Source organism: Anopheles aquasalis, chromosome 2 (assembly GCF_943734665.1).
Source record: "Anopheles aquasalis chromosome 2, idAnoAquaMG_Q_19, whole genome shotgun sequence".
Lineage (NCBI taxonomy): Eukaryota > Metazoa > Arthropoda > Insecta > Diptera > Culicidae > Anopheles > Anopheles aquasalis.
Genome location: NC_064877.1, coordinates 19,177,501 through 19,195,000, shown reverse-complemented (window position 1 = coordinate 19,195,000; position 17,500 = coordinate 19,177,501). Strand labels below are relative to the sequence as shown.

The 17,500-nt window shown below is 47.6% G+C and overlaps 1 protein-coding gene across 8 annotated transcripts in view; it reads right to left on the bottom strand.

Moving 5' to 3' along the window:
• Window positions 1-17,500, bottom strand: part of LOC126573957 (mucin-19) — a 265,757-nt gene that overhangs the window by 60,798 nt on the left and 187,459 nt on the right. The window contains exon 3 of one of the 8 annotated variants that reach the window (XM_050233839.1): window positions 6,476-6,529. The exons of the other annotated variants lie outside the window; for them this stretch is intronic. The gene's annotated coding sequence lies outside the window, so the exon portion shown is untranslated. The remainder of the gene's footprint in view (window positions 1-6,475; window positions 6,530-17,500) is intronic. 8 annotated transcript variants of the gene reach the window in all.

Below are 17,500 nucleotides of genomic sequence, written 5' to 3'. Positions count from 1 at the left end.
TGTGCCACAGTTCCCACGATCAATCATTTGCCCTCGCGTTCCTCCCATCGCGGAAAATCGAATAATCGAACACGACAAGCAGTAGCGTCGACGTAAGACTTTTCCAGGACCACCTCACCCCACTGAAAGCCACCCTCAAGCGCCTAGAAAGTACTGAGCGGTGGCGGTTCTTTTGCTGTCTTTGTTTCTTATTCGTTCTTATTCGCCAAGAAGCCACCGAGCGGCATGTAAAAAGAGCTAGTGCCGGCGGGGTGGTTTTAATCGCAAAACCGCAAATCAACTGGCGCACAAAGTCAAACAAACTGTTGCCCATAATTTCCGCCGTAGCTGTTGTTCTTGCTAGAGACCCCCTGCGGCGGAGCCACTCCCGTGCAGCTAAAGAAGAAGAAGTGCACCAGACAAGCGCACACGATTTCCACACCGTGCACAAAGGCCATCACCACCAACGCCAAAAGGGGGCCCCGGTGGTCCTGGGATTATAATGAAAATTCAAAGAAAAGTTCCGCGAGCGCGCGCACGCGTCCAACCACCGACCGACCAGGCCTGTCATGTAGCTGGAAAGGAAGGGTGGTTACGGCTTTAATTGGACCAAAGAGCCGTCGATGTAACGGGGAGAAAGAAAGGGAAGAAGAGAGAGGAAAACGGGTTCTTAGTGCACGCGGCCAATGGAAATTGTTGTGGCGGACCCTCTAGGGGCGGACGGGCGGGCGGTTGTTCGCGGTGCAACATGCATTTTCCGGACAAAAGCACGACGAGTGAGTGCTCGAGAGGAGAAGATCATAGCCAGCTCATCAACGTGGGTGTGCTGCCGCTGTTGTGGCGAGACCGTGGCCGAGGGTCTTTTTTGCAAATTATCTGCAATCATCTGCAATCCGATGAGAGTTGCGGCGCCGGCGGTGCACGACGGAATAGAGCAAAAGATCAGAGATCCACGGGATTCGCCTGCGGGATTTGGCCCCTTTTTCTCTTCGCTCTCTCTCCCTCTCTCTATCCCCGGTCTTCGATGTAATCTCTGTGTCTGTACTAGGACCAACAATGGCCGCCTCGTTTTTGGTGCAGCATTTTGAGTTGGTTTTTATGGTTTCTTTGGCTGGTGCTGTGTTTTGGCCAATGCACTCGGTCTCCACGTGGCACACAATGGTTTTTTGTACAGCTTTATTGTTTCGCTTTCTGGTAAAGTGCCACAGGTCACCTCACAGCAAGAGAGAGGAGAGAGAGAGAGATTAATAAATACGTGCTTTTTAAGTACGTTTTTACTGGCTCGGATGCACTTTGCCATGTGTAAGTGAAGTGGTGGCTGCCAGTATGCTCCGTTGTTGCTCCTCACCGTTTGACTAACAAGTCGCACAGGTGAAGGTACATTGTTTAAACTTTATCTTAATCACCTCGTGAATGGTGTATTCGTTTGCACACATTTACCTCCGTAGCCGTGGTATCTTTGGAGCAGTTTTCCAAAAAGATTTTCCATGATTTCATACTGAAAACCCCTCTCTTGAAAGATGCAATTTATGTTTGTTTTCCAGAAGAGGAGTAATTTCCATTTCAATGCCACAGACGACGTGGAAACGCGATAAGCACAGCAGTGGACAGCAGAATAAATAAGAAAAAAACACCACGGGATGAGGTTAATGTGACCGTTGTGCATACCCTTTAACGGAACATATCGCGGAACGATCAGAGGCGGAGGAGGTGGAGATAGCACGAGATATGCAAATGTTGCAAATGGTACCTCTTCTCTTTCGGCAAACTTTTCTGCCAGAGTGAAGCGAAAACCGCAAGAAAAGCTCCCTAGAACTCGCAACAGCACCTGGTAGCTTGCTCCTCCAGGGAAAAGTTTTCCAATTGGTCGACAACGTCTCCACAAGCTTCGCAAACTAAGTGTGATAAGACACAGCCAGGAGTGGGAGCGGAAAAGATTTGGAAACCATTTTTCTCTCTTTCTTTAAACAGCAATTTGTCACCGGTGGACACAGAATTTAATTACAATTTTCTCCATTATTTATCTCAGCACAACTCTGGGGCTCCAGTCTAGGCTCCCGTATCTCTCTTTCTTTCAAATTACTTTCTCGTTAAGCCACAGGAACCGGCCGACAGGCGGCTAAACGGCCTTACGCAAGCTCGAAACGATCGAAACATCCAGCGGAATGGCTGGACAAACTAAGCCTTCCGAGAGTGTTTGCAATGCAAACACCGGCACCGAGGGTATTTCATAATGCAATCAGATGATTGTCGTCATTGCGGCCAACACCACAGAGAGGTGGCATTTCGAATGCAATCGCAATCAGAATTCACGCATCTAGCTGAATGCGTGTTAATCGTATGCAGCGAGGTGGGGCAGGTATTTCAAAACCATCTCTCTCCGGCGGAGGGACACTAGGGAGCCTCGATTCAAATGGTGGCGCACCTCGCACGCATCATCCCCGCTTCCTGCGTTGAAGGTCGCCTCGGTGTTTGATCAATCGAATACAATTTGCAATCATCATAATCAATCGGCTAACGAGGCCGATGATTTTGCATTAGGTTTTATTTATTCATTAGCCCGCTGCTAAATCGAGCACGAAACATCCGTTTTGTGGACATCATATCATGCTTTCGATAGGTCGAACTAACTTTTTCCCACTTTATTTCACTTCAGTATCTCTGGAATAAAATGTCTTTAAAGTACAGCAGTGTATTCCAGGAGGAATACATATAAAGAGGCATTTAATGATTTACTACAACATAAGTGAACATAGATGGAGAAAACTTTTCCTAAAAAATAATAGGCTTTTTAGGCTAATAGGCTAGTCTCTTAAACCAAAAGTAGTGACACGTTTTATGTTTATACTAAACACTCAAAACGGGAGCCCGAAAAGGAAACTCTTCCCACTCTACTCTCGACAACAATCGCTTAATGTCAAGATCATCAAACCGTTTCCTCGAGAAGAAGGAGCAGATCAGGGGTAGAAAACAATCAACTTTCCCGGTGTGGCGTATCGCAAACAACCACCAGCGGAAGGCCTTGTAACAAATAAAAAAAAACAGGCGTAGTCGAGAAAAACCTTACATGACCACCGGTAGAACAAATAGAACGCATCGGACCTAGGAAAGCCCATCAAACGCTACCAGAGCACGACATTTACGTCACGCCGTAGCCATCAAAAAGCAATAAGTTTAGCAAACTCCTGCTGTTCCTCCATCTCCAACTCCATCTAGTGATTGGACAGTTTTTTGCAGTGATGTGTCCTGTCGTGTAAGGAGCGTCGATTGTGTGCGTCAGCAGAAAATTGAAGGAAACAACCGCAAGGCTTGTCTTCGTGAGAGTGTCACCCTCGTACAAGAGTTCTCCCAGAACCGGAAGCTGTTAGACATTGTAGGTGTGCATGTGTGCTTGTGTGCCATTTAGTGTGACGCTGTGTAAGTTCCATATCAGCGGAAGTTCCACTTTCATGTCGCCATTGCTGTTGCTGCTGCAATGCTCGCTCTTCGATGCCATCCAAAAGGACACATGCATGCATGTTTCCTGTTCCGGACGAGCATGTTTATGTGCAGCAGCGAGCAAATGGTCCCAGCAGCCGAGAGATGATGTTTCCTTCCTTGCTTGTTCCTTTGGATACCGCCTCTGTGGCCAGTTTCTCTCAATTTCTTTTATCAGTAGCCGCAACATAACGTCGCAACATAATGGCATGCTGCTGCTGCTGACGATGATGATGACGACCGGTATCTGTCTGTGGGTCGCCTCTCGCTACCGGTTCGACCAGCGACCAGCTAGCCACTCTGCAGCACTGCAGTGTAATCAGTGGTTCTGGAGCAACGTCAAGACTTGTGACTCGTGACGGAGACTGATGCTCAGTAGTGGCTCGCATATTCTACAAGGGCGCGCATACAATCTTGCCGCTGATCGTGGTGGTGTGAGGCGTTTTGCGTGCTGCCGTCAACGTCAACGATGCACCGATGCAGTCTTGTGTCGCTTTTGGAGCCTCTTCGTTCGTTCGTCCGTTCGTCTCTCTGTTCGTCTCATCGGGGCTGCTGCTTCTCGGTCGGTCGGTCGCTTGGGATCTCTTTTTTCTTTGCTTTTCAAAACCACTTTATCAGTCGCTTGTCGCCAGCTTACGTCGACCATCGTTGTTGTCGTCGTCGTTGTCGTTACTACCTTTCCTCATCATCCGCTTGGTGCATCTCTTCAACGTTGCGCTGGTACACAGAAGCGTTAGCGTTCTCGTTGGAAGCAGCAGCAAACATCATAATCACGATGTTTTTCAAAGTCTGTATCCGTGCGTGCGCGCGTGTGTACACCTCAGAAAGGGTCAAAAGGGTACGCACTTTCCGTGCAGCAGCAGCAGCAGCAGCAGACACTTTGGCAACGGTAACACTTTGCCAGTCAGGTAGCTGGGGCCTTTGCTTGAACAAATGCTTCCTCTTGGCGCTACATCCGGTCCGGAGGAAGAAACCAAATGAATTTGTGTCCTTTTGTGAGGGCCCTGACGAGAGTGCGAGGAAATAAATTACACCGAAGAGTAGCGCACCGACCGGTCTTTGATGTTGAAAGGACGGTTTGTCCTAAACCGCAGCACACGACACACGACCCAGGAGGAGGGGTTACTACAATGTGCCGGCTTGGTAAAATGGGATTTAACTCACGCTAGTGCTACAATGTTTTATGCTACATGGAGCCACAAATCCTTTCACTAATACCTTCAATGTGCAATAATGTAATGTAGTTCATTTTAGTTTAGTTTAATGATATTGTTGCACTGTTCTAAAACAAGCCTTCGAATGATGAAAAAAACTATTTAAGCTTTTTATTGTGTTCACTGTGCTCAAGAGTCTACATTCGCTGCTTCAATCCCTCGGCTTTGTGCTCAAAGTTTTTCTGAACTTGCCAACAGCCAACGTTGGCCCCTGGGCGGTACAACGTGGCATCGGGAATTGAAATATGAATTATTTATTCACGCCTGGCAAAAAGCCAGCTTTGTGTCCTCTCCTCCTCCTCCTCCTCCTCCTTCTGGTCCTCCTGGCAGCATAAAACGCAATGCACATGATCTTCCCCCATGGTGGTGGTGGTGCCGTTGCCTCACGAAATCTTCACCGAGCAGCGCATATGCCCTGACTCCGCATAACGACGATAAAGCTCCATTTTCCACCGGCATGAACATGAGGCCAAGCGCGAGCCGGAAAAGTGCATTCGTTGCTGCAGCTGCAGCCATTGCAGCCCTGGAAATGTGCATAGTTTTTGTCCGAGATTTCACGGAGCTCACGCGTCTCTATTTGCTTCCATCGCGGGCGTTAAAGCTGAACATCAAACTCAACAACACAACCGACCATTGCCAGCGAATTGAACATTTTATTTATGCATTTGTTTTTCTTCAGCAGCAGCCAATATTGGAGAGGGTGCTTTGGCCGGCGTTCGCACACGGGATCCGCGAAATAGCAACGGACCGCGGGAATGGCGTGCCTCCAATCGGAAAACACAATTCGGAACCGCGCGGCAGTTTTGGACGAATGACAAATGCCTTCACAATTATTCCTTTTCATTCGCTCACTCTGGCTGGCGTGTTTATTCGCGAATGCTGCATGGATGCCAGCTGCGTGCGGTATTGTCGTTGGCCAACACCGTTGACCTGCTGCCAAATGGGGAATATTTGAGCAATCGGCGCAGCGATGGCCTTTTGGCCATGGTTTTTTGGAGCGGGTGAGAGCCAACGATGCACATAAGAAATGAAGTGCTATTTGCGCTGGTTGTAGTGATATTTGCTCGGTAATCAAAGCGGCTCCTTTTTGGAACGCAACACTCCACGCGACTGTGAATTGAGATCTCAAATCGAACACATTGACCTCCTGCTCTCCTCCTTCTGCGACAGAATGCTGGTAATCGTTTGTTGATGATTTAAACATTTCAAAAACCTGTAACCAAGGGGATGCTTTCTACATTTGCGTTGTCGACGGTAGATCAAACTCCCGGAGCCCGCGACTGCCCTTTTATTTCGAGACAAGTCATTACATGCGGGCCTTGGATGCCATATACGGGCGTAGGATTATGTCATAAACGTCACAAAGTGGATTTGTCCCGCCGGAAGCAAGCATCAACCGCCAGTAAGTTTTATGACAGAAGCAGAAACCGAGCATAAGACCCTTTTGGGTGAATTTCCGGCTAAATAAGCCGCGCGCAGGCCAGTAAACATTTCTTTATCTGCTCTAGGGTTTCCTGTTTTGAAACGTTCTAGAAACGGCTGTATAGTGCTGGAATCTTCAAATGATATTCTATGATGACTCTACTACCTTAAACATAATCATGCAACAGTATTAGCTTGACGAGATGGTTTAAACATTAGTCAACAACAGCAACGACTCCTCTCATACGAATAGTGAGAACCAATTAGAGGAATTAACTACGGCCTGAATGGAAAGGCAGGCACCGGTAGAGGAGAAAAAAGAAAGATAGAAGTACAGAGGATGCAGTGAGCAAATGGAATATAAACAAAATCAAAATGCTTACCAGCATTTACATAGCTAGAACAGAATGAGGATTATCCGCGAACGCGCAAAAAATCTGTGAAAAACATATGGAAAAAATTAAAGCATGTTAAAAACAAACAAAAAAACAAACAAATGAAACAGAAAACAGCAGCCAGGCGTAGCACTTAACGCGTGGGTCCTTTCTAAATGGAAAGCAGTTGTAGTTCCAGACCCCGGGCAAAAAGAGATAAAATAGCAATTAAAACAAACAAAATTGCAGATCAGAGTTTGCTAATGGAAAATAAACTGGTGATACGAGCACGAAGTTAAAAGTGAAAAAAGAACCAGCTAAAAACTTTTAATTAATGTCATGAGGCGGGGAATCCATTATTCAAAGAATGCCCATATAGGGCCGTGTGACGAAGCAGATTGAATTGCCAAAAAGAGAGTTCTATACTTTCTTTGTGCACCGTGCTTGCCCGGTTAGCAATATAAATGCCTACAATTTTGTACACTTTTTCTGTGACCATACAGTCACTCATTCCCCGCGTGTGTGTTTTATAATTAACCACTTACACGCCATAATACCCGGTAATTTGTAACACACTTGTCATCGTTATTCGGTCACAAAACTAGTCACTAGCCCCAAAAAGAGAACGATATCCTTTCAAGCCCTTCCTCTAGCCTGGCATCGGCGACAACTTCAAGACGACTACCAAAATTTTGACCGGAAAACCGGAAAGCGAAAGGCGAACACATTTGGTGTTCTGTGTTTTTTTTTGTCATGCTAGGCTCAACATTACCACCACGAAGCAGCGTTCCCAACAACAAGAAACTGTCCACTCATCGCTGTTTGTAACAATCAGCGGGTGATGATGTTGAAAATTGGCCTCAAACAAAACCCCCAACCAGCGGCCGAGTTTGGATTTGGGGGCCGTCGGAGAGACGCCAAAAATTGATGCATCATTGAGGGCTGACGGGGATGATGACGATGACGACGGTGACGGTAGAAGCGCAATAGAACGTGCCTTTGCTCCATTTCCCGAGGATCTGGCGGCCCTAGACAGGGGCGGGGCGGGATGGAGTTTGTTTTTGATTGTTGGCTGAATGTTTCCATTTGCTAGGAAATTATAATCCTTCTTCTTGCGCCATGGCGTTGTCCGTTGGTCACGGAGACGGTTCAGGATCGCGGATAATGGACTGCCATCGTTTGTAATTGGTTAAGTTTTAATAGACTTCTGGATGAAGCGAAACGAAAACATGCGAGAGTTTGTTAATGTTCATCATAAGATAATTTATCATCGCGTCCAGTGTGTGGAGATGTTCGAAAGGAGGAGCATCATTCCATATCAACACTATTTCCATGTAAAAAATGCGACTCAAGAGCATTTCCAGACGATGTCTGCTCATGCTGTCACATGTTGACATGTGTTTGTTGAAAAACGGAATTGAAAAGAACGCTTTCTCCGCTTCAACCCCTTTTTTGCGGGGCAGTAAATTCGATTGACACACAGTCCCGGTTACCTTTTGCGAACGAAGTGCGATAACACAGTTTTACAACCCCTCGACCCCTCCACTCGAGCACCGGCTTCGATCAAATCAACACAATCGACATCAAAAACAAATAAAATTGAGATCGAAAAACGTTTCCGGGACTCATTCCGGACCGGACGCTTCTAGCGCGCTAGCCAATGCCTGCACAAATGGTGGCAATGGTTTGATGACACCGGCCTGAGCGATCGGAGAGGGTCTTCCGATTGAGCGATATCATTTCCCTGCCCGCTCTGTGTCCTTCCCCTTGGGGAAAGGAAATGGGTATCGCGTTGAAATATTAAGTAGCGAGGCCTGTCACGGTGGACGCCAGTTTTTATTCGTCGCTTTTATTGCCATTTGGTTGTTATCAATAGTTGAGGGGCCCGGCGGTATTCTATGGCATTCGGATATTGTGATGCTGTGACAACAGGTAGCAACATTGGACAACAGATATTGGGCGCCATTTAAGAAACTTTAATAGTTTGATAAAATAATGAGCATAGGATGAGGTGGATTTAACGTAGCGTCTTATGATTTTATTTTTTTAATCAAGCAAATCCCTTAGATAAATCTGCTGAATACTGCTGGCAAGCATAAGAAATCAAATGCAACATTAAATCTCAATCATGCTGCCCCTTCGTGCGGCGACAATTGATAAAGAACCAACGACAAATAAATGTCAATTAGCCAGGCCATGTTGTTGTGACATAAAACAGTAACAACAGGGAAATAAAGAATCACTAAAAGAAGCGAGACATGGCCGCACGAGAAAACCTCCCCCCAAAAAACAGGGAAACATGCAACCCCCGGGGCTGGGAAGACCCAGGGATGCTGCCTGTCACTTTTATGACTGCCATCGGTGACCAAATTTCTTCACATATGATTTTATCGTCCCCTAATTTTCCAACCCAACTACTAGCAGCAGCAGCCACATCATGGCCAGGGTGGGGAAAATCCACCACCCTCCAGCAGAGTACGCTGCCAAGCCACCATCTTCTGATGCTGGCATTATGGCGACTTTTCGGCCTTTCTTTTCCTTTCCGTGCTCGTTTTTTCAGTAAAACATTGTGTACCACACGAGCGTGGAAAATAATGATCTGAAAAGTATCACAAATTAATGCCATGCCCTGCCATGTCTGTCAGTGGCAGTTGGGGCCACCATCTCGGGATTGCAACCGAGGACCTGAACGGCCTGTCCGGAAGCGAGGAGTGTGCATGTCCGGAGCGAAAGTCACATGAAAGAATTTTCGCGAGCGCAAAAGCAAGGAAGGCGCATAAGTCGGGGGAGAAGAGGGGAAGGTCGACTAGCGCATACACATATCATCATATTTATTGTCCCACGTACGCTTCGGTGGTTCTCATAATAAGCAAACACTCCCCTTGGAAGGCGACTGCGGACTAACGAAAAAAAAAGGGAAAATATGTTCCATGTATACATGTGGTCCCCGGGAACGCGAAACAACGCTTACGCTTCGTTATCTTGCGCCATCTTTCTCCGGCAGCTCCGGTCGCTCCGTATCCACAGTGGCCAGACCGATTGCATGTTGTAGCTACTGCTGCTACTACTACGGCATGGACCGTGGCTCCCCTTCTCGGCAATATTGTTTTTTGTAAGACGTAATCTAGCGAACAGAATCGAGAAAGCGTGGGGTGGGATCATAAAGAAGCGAAAGCCCGCAGGATAGCCCGAAAGGCACGAACCCGGAAACGGGGGAAAAAGCGTTGCAATATCGGGTGGGGGGGATAGTAATAATCGGACGAAAAACCGAGATAACTGTAACAAATGGACCATCATCCCGGGGGTCATCCCATGGCTTTATCAAGTTCCACGCTCCACTACTGACTGATGAACTGATGCTGCTACTGGACACTAGAACTCCACGTGGAGGCTGGCAACGCAAATTGATTTCGTCACAGAAAGATCCGCATGAGGATGAGGATGAGGAACCATGAATGTACATCGAAATTGGTCTGATTCGTCGCTAATCATCAAATGCCGGGCCATGTTTTGGTCAAGCTTCGCCATCGTGGGATCAGAAAAGGGCACAAGGAGAGAAACTGAAAACCTCGTAGATAACCAGACACTGAACACTGGTGAACTGTAGTGCAGTGGTTGCTAGTTGCCTTCCTTGGTTTGATGTCGAGAACAACTGCAGAGAATCACCTTACTGCAGACCGCTCTAAGGGAAAAAGCTCATCGAATGAAGCCATTACAAGGAATGAGATAATTCATCCACGTCACTACCAGCAGCACAGAGCTAGTAGTGGTTGCTAGTGAATGGATTTTTTTTTGTTTGTTTCGAACTGGTCCACCGGAACGGCTAGAGACTAGCAGGACTAGCAGGAGTAGTTTGATCAAACCGTCCCGGTGTTAGTACGGTTCCCTTGGTCGCTTTTTTCTGAATTTGAGGGAAAAAAAGGAATTCCGCGCAGATGAAATCAATTTCCACTGGCTACTGGATCGCCGCCAAGCACAGTGTCAACCTCCGGTGTCATGGCGTTTGACATTCATGACAAATTCCATCGAAACACAGCCAACTTAGTGCTTCATGCCTCGCTAATGAAATATTGGCTGCAGATGAAAGAGACCAAGAGAGAGAGAGAGAGAGTCCTTTCGGGGGGAATGACTGGCATCAATTAATCTCGATCTATCAGCCTATAATTCACCGTGAAAATCGCGATAGAAGAAGCGACGCTGGTTATGCAAGCAACCAGTCCACGGCAAACATTATTCCCTTTTTTGGATGAGGAACAATCTTCCCGCAGGAGTCTACTCTCTGGTTCAAGGGAACTTAACAACAAAGTTGGAAGAACGAGCACTCCATATGCTCCAAATCTCGTGACTAGCGGACATAGTTCAACAAAATGGAATGTAAATTTTATTACGTCCACTATATATCATCGCTATGCGCTGTCCACTGTGACCGCGGCTTCCAACTTTATCCTATTGCCTGTCCACTTCTAGCCACCATCCAGGACTGCCAGGATGCCGGGGACCACTCGTCGTGGGTTCATAATCCTGTGTCTGTGTGGTGGAGGAATTTTTAATTTTGAAAGTAAACACTCAACTATATCACCATAAAGTTCCTCGTTAAATTGAGAGGCAAGCAGCAGCAGAAGCAACAGAAGCAGTCAGCAAACACCACCAAGGGACACGTCTCGCACGGTGAAGGTGTGCTGCTGCCGCGGTTGGCCCTCATTCCACCCCCCGTGGGACCGCGTCGCAGAATGATGTTGTTCATGCTGCTGATGCCATACAATCCAGCTCCCAGGAGACTGACCAGCCAGCCTGCTAGCCAACCAGCCAGCGAGCGAGCCATCTAGTGACATATAGCGTCGATCGAATCGAGTGACAGTCGACAAAGTGTGCGTGGAAAATGTACAAGAAAACGGGACATTGGCGCACCATAAAAAAAGTGGAGAAAAAAATCCTCAAACAACCAGCCACCATTCCTCATCCCCATTACCATTAGGCCGAAGAGCGACAGAGAAAGAGAGAGAACTGATAAAAGGTAAGAGATAGCACATCGATCGAGCGTATGATAACGCGAAAAGCATCCGCGAGAAGAGCCGAAAACCAACAATCCAGCTCCACTCCACTGGCGACGACGAAAGGCTGCCCTAAAGAGGAACGTTAAAATGCAAAAATCCAAATAAAGCCCATGATGCCCCGGGCCCGATACTGGCGGGACCGTTTTGTGGGCCTTTGCGAGATTTTGCGCGAGAAAATGGCGAAAACAACAAGAGAAATGAACCAAAAAAAAAAACCAGCGGAGGAGGAACGAGTGAAAAAGGTAAAACGAAAATGATGCCCATCAGCAGCGAATGGAACGCGCGCGCGCCCCCCCACCAATCCCGTTGTGTCACCGTGGTGGCATGCTGTTCGTGATGCTGCTGCTGCTGGTCGGCGTTTGGAGCAGCGTACTTCATTCTGCTTTTTTCCAATTAAGAAAATTGTACCCAAAACCCATTTTTGGTAGCTCGCGCCCGCGTTCGGCGTGTCGTAACGCTTCGGACGATGGGCACGTGCGGCCGTCGGTAAACCGGGGACCAGCGGAACCAACCGGACCATCAATGGCAACAAGGCTTTTCCTTCTCGTTCACGTACGTGTGGGGGGAAAAAGAGAAGATGGACGCGGGTGATTATAATATTTTCTTTTTTGTTCCTTTTCGCAACGACGCGGCCGATTTGCACTTCAGCAGCAGGCAACGCGCCATTGGACTAATATTGGAGTGCTCTAATAAATGATTAAAATTATTGGAACACCGAACACATCAAATGGTTTCCCATTTCAACGGGATTGATTTTCATTTCCCCCTTTCGAACCAGGCCGCTGTATATTGTGCTCGAGGGCTGAGAGCTCCACGGGAGTGTGATATGATCATACTGCGACGCTCATCAATTAAAGCATTAATCCTTTACCAGGGCCACCCGGTTTGGCGACAAAGGAATACGGCCGGGGGGGCCAATTGCTTTGCCTCGATTTCGAATGCGGTTAGCTAGGCGGCGTGTGCGCTGCTTCCTTCTCTTGAAGTTAATGGTCCGGAAAACAAAATTTAATCGCACAAGTTTCTGATTTAATTATAAACACATGCCCGTATCACGTCGCCTCCCCCGTCCTCGTGGGCTTCGGCATTCGATGCGGTATTTAGCTTTGGCAGTGAAGGCGATCGAAGGAGACCGAAGGCGTCACCGAGCTTTAAACACGTCGCAGTCATCATCAACCGAAATCGAGCTCACAATCAAACGTTGCGACACGGGTTCATGGTTGTCTATCTAATGTATAGACACCAGGATACGTTGGTACCGGAAGTTTCGCCTCGAAATGGTGATCATGCGCACGAGCAGCGTCGTCGAGCGACTGCAGAAAAGTTTGCGAAACTCAAATTAACTGTAAATCATCGCTTTACAGCGGAGGAAGCTCACAGCTTGGAAGCAACAGAAAAAAAAGTCTTACGCTATTAAGGTGCTGCTTGTCCGCCCAGAAACGTGCTTCCAAGTGGTGATCCCAGAGATTTTGCTATCGATGCTGACGTAAAAAAACATAAATATTAATATTTTCTTCCATCAAGCACACCAAGTTGTGGACCAAACGATGTATTTGGGCGATAAAATATGCCTTGAAAACTTTACAAGTGTTTGATTGCCCCCGAGACAACGAAACATAACACCTCGAACACATGAATTATGGTCCAGCCTGCGCGTGATAAAGGAAAGCGCCCCTTTCCCTCAACATGGCCCAAGAAAGAGTAACACATTTAGCAAATAATGCCGCCATTCTATTTCACCATTTGAGACCTCCCCACATGTGTGATAGCCGTCGTGGAGCTCTTTCACTAATTACTGCGCTGGGTGTGTGGTTGCGCGTCAAGGCCAAGGCGTGACACATGTGGTCCTTCGACCACAACGGCCCAACGGATGGGGTGTAATCTTTTAAAGTACTTTTCGCACCACATCTGGCCCGGGCCATCCCGAGGCACATTTGTTCAGCTGGCATCTGGTTCAATCGTGGTGGTTGTTTGGCCAAATACATCACGAGACAACGGTTTGGTTCCGTATCTCCGTACCATTTTCAATTATCCTGCTGCTCGGTGTGCAAAAAAGGCTTCCAGAACGCACTACTTACAGCAAAAGCAGGCATTTAATAGAACTACGAGCCGATGCCGGATGTTTAATCAGGGTTCAATGCGATAAATGAATGCACCGAAAAGGGACGAGCATTAAATTAGTCTACCCGTGAGCTGGAAAGGACAAACATTTGTTTGTTGGCGGGCAAAAGTTAAATGAATAAACATTGAGATAACACACCCCGTCGCTAGAACACAAAAGTACCTTTGGCCGACAGTAATAGGCCCTCCTTTCAACAACATCACATCGAACTAGTTTCATTTATACGAAAAGAGATTAAAAACGGGAAAAAAACGAAGGGAAAAACGAGCAAACTTTGAAGCGGAATCTAACTAGCGCCCTTGGCCGGTACGGAAAACACTTCCCCGTGTCCACCTTGTCCAAAAACTCATCATGTTCGTTGCGTTTACAGAACGACAGAACGACATGTGAAGTTTCACAAATCAACAAGTTAGCTACAACGTCCAGTATAAGACTGGACTAGGCCGAGACGAGGACAGCATAAAAACGTGCTGCGGAATGGAAAAACTGAACCAACAAAAAAAAACAATCAACTGGCCCCCAGCACCTAGTTCTTCTTCGGGAGGCGGAGGTACAAATGAGAGATCATCAGAGAGAGATGGAACCGACCTTCTGCCTCCGATCTAGCCGAGTGCCTTTTTGAAACTAACACCTGTCAAAACGGATCAGTCCCGCCGGCGGTGGTGGCGTCGTCGTCGTCGGGGATGGTGGCCTGGTTTCCCCGAAAACACGGCATACGGACGAGCAGGACCTAAACAAGCAGTGACACATCGGTGGTTGAAATGTATATAAATATGTTTCTTCTCTCCTTGTGCTGCTCCATTGTCCCTCTCTCTCTCATCGGTGTGTGAGGAGTCAAAAAGGCAGAAAAAAAAGGAACCGACCGTCGGCGTTTTGGGTCTACGCTCAGAACTGAACCATCAACCGGCGGCTTCCTCAGTGAGTTGCTGCTGCTGCTGCTGCTGCTGCTACAGATCTCATGATCACCCCGTGGCTCGACTATTTTGACCCAAGATCTCTGTTTTACAGTCATCTCCCTGTCTCTCTCTCGCTCGCGATAGAGATAGACAAAAGGCCCCCAACCCCGGGACCGCATGCAATTCGTTCCATTGGGAACACCAATTTACTCCCCAGGGGAGGAAGAGTGGGCAGAAGGTTAGCTGTATGATCCCCCGGAGCCGTTGGACAAGTTGGACAAGTTGAAGTTTCACAGTTGACTGACGGTGGAACTCCGAACGAAGGACTTTTTGGGGGCCACGGATGTCTATCAACTCTAAGTCTCGTCTCGCTGGCCAGTGGAGTCGTGTTACAGCAGCATTGCCGCTCGATCTTGAAGTCCGCCTAAAAGTGGTGAGTTCCTGGAAGCCATAAAGCCAAACTTGAAGCATCGTTTTGTAAACCATCTGCCCTAACTTCTTCTGAAGGTGGGAGTCCCTCGAACCGATCGTGGCGGCCTATCCGAATAGGTGGAGGGCGGCGGAGGTTTTGCTATCTAATCAGCTTGATAACTCCCATTAATCGCTTCACCGTTTCGTCGCGCCGTCGCGATCATCGCACTACGTTGGTCTTCAGTTCAGTTTCGAGGTTCAAACGATTTTTTCTTCGGCCTTCTTCCCGTTGTCGTGTTGGTTATATGAGCCTCATCCCCAGGGGTGTTCGATTGTATTCCGACCAGCCAACCGGCTGGTTGTAAATAATCTTGCAAATAACCATAAATATGCTACAGAAAGTCTCTAGTTCCCCTTTCCTCCGTGATGCCCCGGCAATAAATACATTAACTTTGGAGGCGTCTCAAGTTTGGGGCCGGCGTGCGTTGCCAAAGCGAACTGACAACTGATGTGAACAGCAACAGTGTTGTTGACCGAAAATGGGGCCCGTGCCAGTTATTGGCCGGAGTAGTAGTAGTACTGCAACTGAGACGTTTAGCGCAATGAATTATGATGCCTCGTCCCCCCGTAGAGCGCCGCAGTGCATGAGAGGTCCGATTGCGCAATGGACACACTGTTTGATAAGTTATTTGCTGGCCGTTGACCCTTTGTTTGCGCTGTAAATGGTTGTGTACAGCAGTGAGCCGAATGCAGCAGGCGCTTGTACGATCATTACTGAGCATCCTTTCAGTCGTTGGTCGCCATCGGTCGTCTAATGACAAGCGGGACTAAAGCGTTATCGCCCATGAAGCCGCGCCACTTGGGGCATCATGTTCCAGCGCTGTGACATTAACATTAAAACAGGACAGTAAATCTACGCTCTTCGCTATGCTTTCGGTTCTAGCTGGATCGTAAATTTAATCAGATCCATTGATCCATTTGGGATTCGGTTCCTATTCGGCGTTTCAAAGTTCTGTAGCTTTGTTCCCTGGAACCCGGATTCGTTTTCAAAAAGGATGAGAGCCCGTCCTGGTCCCAGGTTCAAAAAGGAGAGGGAGAGAACAAGGAGAGTGCATTCGAACCGTTAATTTATAGGATTCAAAAAGGAGACGATAAGGTGTTCCCCGCCATTCGATCCCCTTTTCGGTGTCCTCATGTCAGCGGCCAGCGAGCGATCAAAGTATCCATTTCAAAAGATGTTTAACGGATTAACCAGGTCCACCTCTGGGGCATGTTGGCTGTTGAAAGTTGACCTATTATTGAGAGAGATTATTTTGATTGTCGGAATCGGCCGTAGTCCCACGCGGGGACAATGGATTACACACCACGCGGACCGCTTCAAGAAGGATTAACGCGTCTTATTATGTTCCATCGGGGTCCTATCGCCTCTCTCTTGGTCCAAATGCACCCTCAGTATCTGTATGAAGCTCGGAGCCAATCTAAACATTTCGGTTTTAATTATTTTTTCCCCCCAAAAAAAAGTCATTTCATCGGTCAGCAGCAGGTTGGTGGCCGAAACCGGGGTGAATTTTATCAAATCGGTATCGGCAGACCGGGTTCGCATCATTCGCACCGGCCTGTCCGCTGCCCTCTCACTGGCCACCAGAGCAGAAATCTCGGCAGAGGACGCAGCAGCAGCACAAATTGAAACTGTCAAATTCCCGTGATTTATTGCGATTCGCCTGTTGATTTTCGGTTGTCTCTCACACCCTTATATCCTGCGATCCTCCCCCTCTGTCCCTGGGACGCAATCTGGTCCACAGCGAGGCCTGCATCGGCCCTTGGTATGCTATACGCCATATCTAAAGCGCGGAAAAGGTTTCACGGGATATGATGATAAAAATATAGATGACTTTCATTAAAAAGAGGGGATGACTGGTCAGAAAGTGTCACCGGAGGAGCAAGAAAGAGCAAACGAGGCTGCTTTTTGGGTGCATTACCTTGGTCTGATAGATGGGCGGCCATATCTGGTGCAGAGCGTCCTCAGTCCTCAGAGAGGGAGAGAGCAGCAACAAAAGCATTCTGCCTTCGATTCTGTCACACAACAAACATGAAAGGCTCTGACCAGTTAAGCTTTTATGCGCGCGTTTTTTTTTCTCGGGTATCTGTTTGTCCCTTCTTTGGCGAGTTCTCTCTGATATATTCTCTTCCTCTCGTTGCCGTTCTTCTTGAAGAAGAGGTGAGCGCTTGCAGCAGATGAATTCGCGAAGCACAAAAACCTGTAGCTTGCGGTTTTACAGCAGGGCAACAAATTGTTTTCCAACAAAAACCTTCCACTTTTCAAACGGAGGAAATTAGCAGCGGTGTGGATTCCACCAGCCAGATGAAATTCCTAAACCCAACCATTGTCCGAATACCACGAATCCGGATGGGTCGTTTTTACTCCAAAATCATAGTTTGAAATCCGAACAAACGCGGTAGATTCCTGCAAATGAATCGCTAACATTCCATATCCTGCGTTCTTCCTGAACTTGTTGAACAAAGGACGTGGTGATGAACCGTTTAAACTATTTCA